Below are 8,492 nucleotides of genomic sequence, written 5' to 3'. Positions count from 1 at the left end.
CGTCAGGTCGAGACGTTTCCGAAAAGGTCAATATGAGGGTGAGTGGAAAAGCGCCTAATTGGAATCGTAAGCGTTTGTCATTATTATTTTTTTTCTTCCTTTTCTTGTATATCACCCTGATCAAAAAAGTCAATCAGACCCATGCCTCATTTCGCACGCCACCCCCGTAACCACGCCCTCAATTCCCCATTGGTTTTTCAATGGAAAACCTAACATTTCTGCATGACACTTTATTCACATCTTTTAAGCTGTATATTGACCAAAAACATTTCCAGTAAAGCCCATGATGATGTTACACTGCAGAGGGGCGTGGCCCTGGCACCATGGCGAGCTTCGATCCTTCGCCGTGACATTTCGATTGCCTCTCACTCTCATGTACTTTGTCCAATTGCCCTCAAACTTCACAAGTGTGATAAGGACCCACCCCTGAACACATCCACATAACATTATTGAATGCAGGTATAGCGCCCCTAGTGGAACAAGGAAGTTGCTCTAATTCAAACACTCATTGTCCAATCTGCACCAAACATCACAAGTGTGCTAAGGACCCACTACTGAACACATGCACATGACATTATTGAATGACAGTTGCAGCACCACCTAGTGGAAGCAGGATCCCAACAACACATCCAATCTGCATCAAACTTCAAAATTGTGATAAGGACTCACCCCTCAATACATATGGGGGCTCCATATGACATTTAATGCCAAGTGCAGCGCCACACGTACAATAACAGCTCTAACTCAGGTTTTAGAGCTGTGCCTTGCAAACTGGGGGTTTGCAAGGCTTGCATGCATCTCACTGGGGGAGTACGAGGCTCACAGGCGGCTCGCTGAGGGTTTGCGGGGCTCGCAGGCTGCTCGCGTGGGGTTCAAGGGGGCTCACAGGTGGCGAGGGCCTTTAACGCCGCTTGCGGCTTTAATTAGTTTTGATTTTTATTCTTCACTACAGTCACAGTGTGTTTTATTGATGGCATAGCTCTCATTTTAATAATTTACTGTCAGAAATCTTTACAGGTTAAAACCAAAAGCAGCAAACATCCATCCATCCATTATTTGTTGACTCCAGATTCCTATAATTGCATTCAGTTTAAATCTGATTACTTTGTTTTGTTTGATGGTTGCAGACGTGTTTAATCCCATCCTGTGTCCAGTGAATCTGCGAAGTTTCTATATCAGAGCTGATTTTAACACTAACATGTAAACTTATTATTTTCCTCAGGACGGAGGCTTTCTAAACGTCTTGATATGACAGTTTGCACATTAACGGGAAGCAAACGGCTGTTTTCTGTTGGACTGAATGACCATGAAGAGAGAGAGCATGTGAGACTCTGGTGTTTGTACAGAGTTTCTCTTGTTGTTGCAGAGAGTTTGTTTAAAAGGCCACACAGAGAAGGAATGAAAACAGTTCATTATTCTCTAAAAGCAGGAGAGGCTGTGCAGCACCTGTACTGCAAAAAAAAAAAAAAATTTCTTGACTGGCTTCAAAATATCTGCAACATGAAATGAGCCAAGATTTAAAAATCAATCTGACATCAAACTGCTGAGTCTCATTTCCAGTGAAATTTTTTTTTCCCCAAAAAGAATTTATTAATTCAATTAAATTCAATTAAATTCTATTCATAAAGGGACAAATCACAACAAACAGCCACCTGAAGGTGCTTTATATTGTAAGGTAAAGACAATAATTACAAACATTACAGCCCTTAAAGCTGAAGCAGCATAAAATGTGTATTACTTTTATAGACATCAATAAATGAATTGAACGGTTATCAAAGTCTGCTGAGATGAAAACCTGTCTGACAGATTTGACCAAGACAGCAACAATACAAAAACACAGGGACTCCAAATGCCACTGAAAACATTTGAAAGAGAAAATATTAAATACTGAAAGTGATGTTTCACTGCAGTTGGAAAATATCTTCTTCTTTTGAAGTTCTTATCAGCACTGTGTTTCCCTCATAGCTGCTTCAGCTCTTCTTTAACTTTCTGTGTTCAAACTGAGGAGACCAGCTGCTGCAGTCTGAACTTTCTCTTCTTGTTGATGTGGGACTCCAGCTGCTTCTTTGTGCTATTTATGGTTTTGTGACGCTCCAGATGTTTCGGTGGGTGAAGGTCTGGACTGTATTCAGGTCAGAAAGAACTTCCCTGAAACAGACATCCTGTGGATGGCTGTTGCTCCTACACCTGGAGATATGGTGCAGCATTAATGGGGCCTTCACATGTGGCAGGTTACCCCCACTGTGTGCTCTAATGCATTAGCCTGGAGGAGCATCCATGATTTCCAGGCAGAAGCTCAGCTTCTGATCGGTCAGATCGCAGGACGGTTTCCACCTGGCCTCTGTCCAGTTGAAATTAAAAATTGTCTATATTGTCTATACTGTCTACATTGTTTATACTGTCTATACTGTACACAGTGTATACAGTTTTTTATTTGTATATTCTGTATTTGTATTTTCTTATTTATTTTTATCTTTTCATACTTTCTTATTGTGTTTATAGTATCTTATTGTGTCTCTGTACAATAGCTTATCACTACTACACTGAAATTTCCCCATTGTGGGACAAATAAAGGGATTTCTATTTCTAAATGAGCTCAGATTAGGTGGAGGTGTGTCTGGATCTTGTTCCTCTGTTGGTTCTCTGTGTGGTGGAGTCTGAGCTCACTGAGTCTCATTATCAGGCCTGAGGGTCTGAACACCACCAACATCCAGCAGCTCTGCAGCTGGTCCCTGTGTGCCCACATTTCTCTGAGTCTTCATCAGATCATGAACCGGAGATGATCAATTCTGACAAACATTCCTCTGAAAATGCTGGACTGTTAGTCCTCACAGTCTTTCAGAGCTGAACTCCACATCTTCACCTGTGAAACTCAGTCTGTGTGTGAGGATCTTTTAACACCCAATCACGACTCTAACTCTCATTAATCAAATTTGCAATCACTTTCTTTTCTTTTCTTCTTCTTTTCAGATTCAAACAATTCAGGGATGGGGCTGTATATTTTAGTTTAGTGCTCATATGCAAATCTTTTAGAAGGAGCCGCTCGAATTCTATTGAAATTTATTGTTATAGCATTGTGCATATATTCAAAAAACACTTGCAAGTACTTCATGAGTTACTAACAGTTGCACGGCATGGTGCAACTGCATGATGGGGGGCAAAATAAAATGAGGCTGTATGAACTAAATCAATAAAGGTAAAAAAAGTTTAATTAGATTTATTCACTGACTAATGCAATTATTGCAAAAGTAAATTTTGCACAGTTCAGAAAAAAAACTTTTATGAATAACAAAACTGTAAAATGTGATACTGAGTCTAATTAATGAGGTAACCTGTAAATCAATAACATGAACTATACATAATTTTAATCATGAATTATTCAAAACAAAATGTCCATTTATGTCCCAAGGAAAACACACTTCTTTTGTTTGGAAATGCAGAGAAGGTAAAATAACCAATAAGATTTTACTGGGACAAGTGTAGCATTGGCAGGAGAGTCTGTTTCATTGTTTGAATGTGCAAAGAAGAATAATTTAAGAAAACCCCCACTGTATTTATAGCCAAGTTAAGAATAAAAGATTAAAAACCAACAAAGTTTGAGATATTTACCAGAGCCAGCTGTACAAATCAGAGTCATCAGCCTATAAAATTATATTTGCCTAACTTATCATCATCAAAAAATTTAATAACAGCGGTCCTACTACAGAGCCTTGTGGGACACCAACTATTTGTATATGTGCCAAAACTTGACAACATTGTTTTAGCAAAAGAGATAACTTCATCATTTCATGCTTTTTCTGCTGCCAAATTATCTGATTGATAACACAGAAACTATCACCATCCTCAAAGTTTCTAACAGCACAAAACTACTGAAGGAAAAACCAGACAGGGATGGTATTTTAAGGGTTAAAGAAAATAAAAGTAAAAATCAATCTGAGCTCCATGAAATACGATTTTTGATGTGAAATCACATTCTAATTTGAAATAATTCAGCAGAAGGGAAAAGTCCTTACAAAGTCAACTTTCCCAGATTTTGCTTTTTACAGTGTTGTCCTTCACATTAACACACAGACAGACAGTGACCGGGGCGCTTTGTCCAGCTCCTCTAATAACCTGCAGCCAAGGGCAGCACCTGAACACACCGCGCACACACACACACACACACACACACACACAACAAAAACAAACACATCCAATTATGAGCTATTGATTTCTCTAAAAAGCAGCTGTAGCTGTCAGGTGTGTGTGTGTGTGTGTGTGTGTGTGTGTGTGTGTGTGTGTGTGTGTGTATTGTTGTGGGGACTCGACTTCCTTTTGGGGACAAGTCTTCATAAGGTAAATCAATCAGAAAACTGACTGAAGGTTTGAGGTTGCAGGAAATGAATGGAAGTCACTGTGATGTACTCTAACACAAACATCACTGTGTGTGTGTGTGTGTGTGTGTGTGTGTGTGTGTGTGTGTGTGTGTGTGTGTGTGTGTGTGTGTGTGTGTGTGTGTGTGTGTGTGTGTGTGTGTGAGAGTGGGCATGTGTGCATTTCCAGCTGCTGCCACTTTAATTTCCATCAGTATTGGATTTGACTGAACCTGAAGGTCCACGTTTTATTTCCTCTTTCAGTCCTGTGGAGGGTGGCACTTGGTTTAGGTGTGTTTGCAGCCTGGATGGGAGTGCGTACTATCAGCAGGAAGCTGTTTCTACTCCTGTTTATATTTAATTTGACTTAATTAAGTCCACTCATTACATTTTCTGACTGAGGACAGGAAACTATAAAGACCAGTAAAACAGTTTGTGATTTATTTTGAAAGGTCTACACGTTCAGAAGGAAACTTCTTACTAATTTACATGCAAGCAGAGGTTAGCCATCTAGCTGCTATGTTGGATATCCAACTGTTCACATTAGCAGGTGGGAAAGAAAAACTCCCTTTTAACAGGAAGAACCCTCCAGCAGAACCAGGCTCAGGGAGGGGCAGACATCTGCTCCTGTCACCGGTTGGGGGACTATAAAGAGTGGGCCCTTTTTCTTTTCTTTTTTTCTCTCACCTTCCTATTACAGAGGAGGGGGGAGGGGGCGGCTCGGGAGTGTATGAGTGTTAAGCTGAGATGTCTGTAGAACATCGGGGAACTCTGTGTAGTATACGCTCAAAGCAGGTGTTGTTTCCTCCCAGTCCCGTTGGGCCTATTGGATTTTTGCTTCTAGGAGATCTTTTTTCTTTGTGTGTGTGTGTGTGTGTGTTGTTTTTGTTTATGTTTAGATTTTATTGGTTCTGTTGAAATATGGTTATTTGTTATCACTACTTAAGTTTGCATTGTTGGCAGAATGTTTCGGACTGAGCAAATCTGAGTTTTTCTTTTTTTTATATATCTGGCGGTGGGTGGGGGTGGGGGTGGGGGTTTGACTTTTACTGAGCTAATCAGCATTACCACTTTCTGTTTGCATTGTATGTATGGAATGACTTTCTTTATTATAATACATCAATGTCACAATGAGTGCAACTAAATATATCTCTTTAAATGTCAAGGGAATAAACAATGTTATCAAACGCAATGAGATACTAACCTGGTTACAGAAAGAGGAGGTTAATATGGCCCTTTTACAAGAAACCCACCTTACCAATATAGAGTATGGAAAGCTTAAAAGAGAATGGGTGGTACAAGTATATTACTCATAATTTTCATCTAGCAAAAGGAGAGTAGCAATATTAATTACTAAGAACACACCGTTCATTAAGGATGTGGAAGATAGGTATATACTCATCACAGGACTATTATATGGTGAAGACATATTAATAGTTCTCTGCTATTGCTACAGCTTTTAGTGTCCTAGCAGGTGACTTTGATTGTACCATGGATCCCGGAGCAGACCAGAATCCAGCGACTAAGAATATTTCTAATAAGATGAGAGAGGCCATGAAGGACATGTGCTGAGATTTACAATTATTTGATATATGGAGAATCTTACATCCAAAGGAACAGGATTTTACATTTTCCTCAAATCCACATCAAAATTTCTCCCATATTGATTATTTATTTGCAACAAATACAGTTTTGGATAGAGTGCAGTCATGCGATATTGAGACCCGGGTACTTTCAGATCAGTCAGATGTTGGCTTAGTTGTCTTACTGCCTAATTTGCAACCCACTTCAAGAAGGTGGCGACTTAATACATTCCTTTTAAATAACCAATCCTTTAAGGACTTTGTTGAAAATCAAATTGAACTTTTTATCATAACCAATAATAATGAAGAAACAAACCCATCCATACTCTGGGAGACCCTTAAGGATTTTCTGAGAGGAGCCATAATTTCATATAGCACAGCCAGGAAGAAGGAGCCCCTTACACACCAATTTGATCTTGAAAGAGAGCTTGAAGAGCTGGAGAAACAATTAAAGACTAACTTCAACACAACTTTACATAAAAGGTAGAAGTTACATGAACTGCTCTGAAACAACTTTTGATGCAAGGGCAGAGGCTAGTATTTTTTATTTCAGGCATAGACTATTCGAAATGGGTGATGAACCAGGGCGACTTTTAGGTCGTATAGTTGCAGGGAGATGTGAGGCTCAAGCTAATTCATCTCTTAAGTATGAAAAAGACCGAAATTACTATGAGAATAAAAAGCTTGTTTCTATAATGGCTAATTTCTATAAAAAGTTATACATATTGGATATATCACCATCAAAAGATCATATACACAGTTTCCTGGAGAAACTGGATTTACCATCTTTATCAGTTAAGGATCAAATTGTTCTTGGAGCCCACATAGTTAAAGAAGAAGTGGTGGACGTGATTAAAATTCGAGTGTAAAGGCTGGTGTGCCAGATGAATATGGCCCAAAGTTCTATAAAATATTTCAAGATCTGTTAGTGGATCCTCTGCTTGAAATGTTAAAACTTTCGAAGCAGAAAGGGTCTCTCCCATGTTCCTTGTATGCAGCAAATATTTCGTTAATACTTAAAAAAGATAAACCACCGGATAAATGTAGCTCACACTGCCCAATCAGTCTAATAAATGTAGACAGTAAGAGCTTCTCCAAAAGACTGGCAAGGAGACTGGAAAATTACTTACCTATATTGATTAAGCCTGACCAGACAGGTTTCATTAAGAATAGACTTTCCTATACTAATATGAAGAGGTTGCTTAATGTTATCCAGCATGCTAATTTTACCAAAACACAAGGCCTTCGCTCGGTGCTGAAAAGTCCTTTGATCGTGTAGAATGGCCGTACCTGTTCACTGTCATGGCAAAGTTTGGCCTGGGGCGATCATCTCAACAGAGTGATCCCATATCTCCACTTATTTTTGCATTGGCAATTGAACCATTTGTGGAGGCTATCACGGGGCATCAGGAATTAACAGGTTACCAACTTGGAGCCACGGAACACAAAATCAGACTTTACGTTGATGATGTCTTGTTATTTGTTACTAACCCTGATAACTCCATACCAGCTATAATGTCAGTCATACAAACCTTTGGGACTTTCTCAGGTTACAAGGTTAATTATGATAAATCTATAGCAATGCCAGTAGGTGGTGGTGAGGATCATAATGTGTTGGCTGAGTTTCCATTCTCTTGGTCTGTTTTGGGATTTACATATTTAGGAAATTATATAACTTCAAATATCAAGAATATCTTCAAGAAAAATGTGGACATAGTGTTTATAAACATTAAAAAAAGACCTTGCTTGATGGATGGATCTCCCTGTTTCCTGGATGGGCAGAATAAGTTTAATTAAAATAAATATTCTGCCACGTCTCCTCTACCCTATTTAGATGTTACCTATTTACTAAGAAAGCTGTCAGAGAAATCGAATAAAGTCTATCAAAAATTTATATGGAAAGGGAAAAAATCAAGATTGAGCTTAAAAACTTTAAAATGACCTAAAGACAAAGGTGGCGACTTCTAGTGGAATACCTGCCCTGTGATCTGCAGGATACTATTCAGAAAGGAGGTGATAGGTTGGTGTGGCAAGGACATGGAAGAGCTGCTTCAAAGTAATGAAAAGGAATGTGTATACCCCCCCTTTTTTTCTTTATTGTAAGCTCAGGCTGCTGTATGTTTGTGTTGTAAAATAATAAAAAATTGATAAAATATGTTAAAAAAAAAAGGATAAAATGGGGCCTGATTATTCAAGACCTTGTATGTGAGAAGAATAATTTTAAATTCTATTCTAGATTTAACAGGGAGCCAATGAAGAGAAGCCAATATGGGAGAAATCTGCTCTCTCTTTCTAGTCCCTGTCAGTACTCTAGCTGCAGCATTTTGGATCAGCTGAAGGCTTTTCAGGGAGCTTTAAGGACAGCCTGATAACAATGAATTGCCATAGTCCAGCCTAGAAGTAATAAATGTATGAATTAGCTTTTCAGCATCACTCTGAGACAGGATGTTTCTAATTTTAGAAATATTGTGCAAATACAAGAAAGCAGTCCAACATATTTGTTTAATATGTGCATTGAAGGACAAATCTTGTTCAAAAATTACTCCAAGATTTCTCA

This window comes from Archocentrus centrarchus, unplaced genomic scaffold (genome assembly GCF_007364275.1).
Source record: "Archocentrus centrarchus isolate MPI-CPG fArcCen1 unplaced genomic scaffold, fArcCen1 scaffold_26_ctg1, whole genome shotgun sequence".
Taxonomy (NCBI): Eukaryota; Metazoa; Chordata; class Actinopteri; order Cichliformes; family Cichlidae; genus Archocentrus; species Archocentrus centrarchus.
This window is presented reverse-complemented; position numbering follows the sequence as displayed.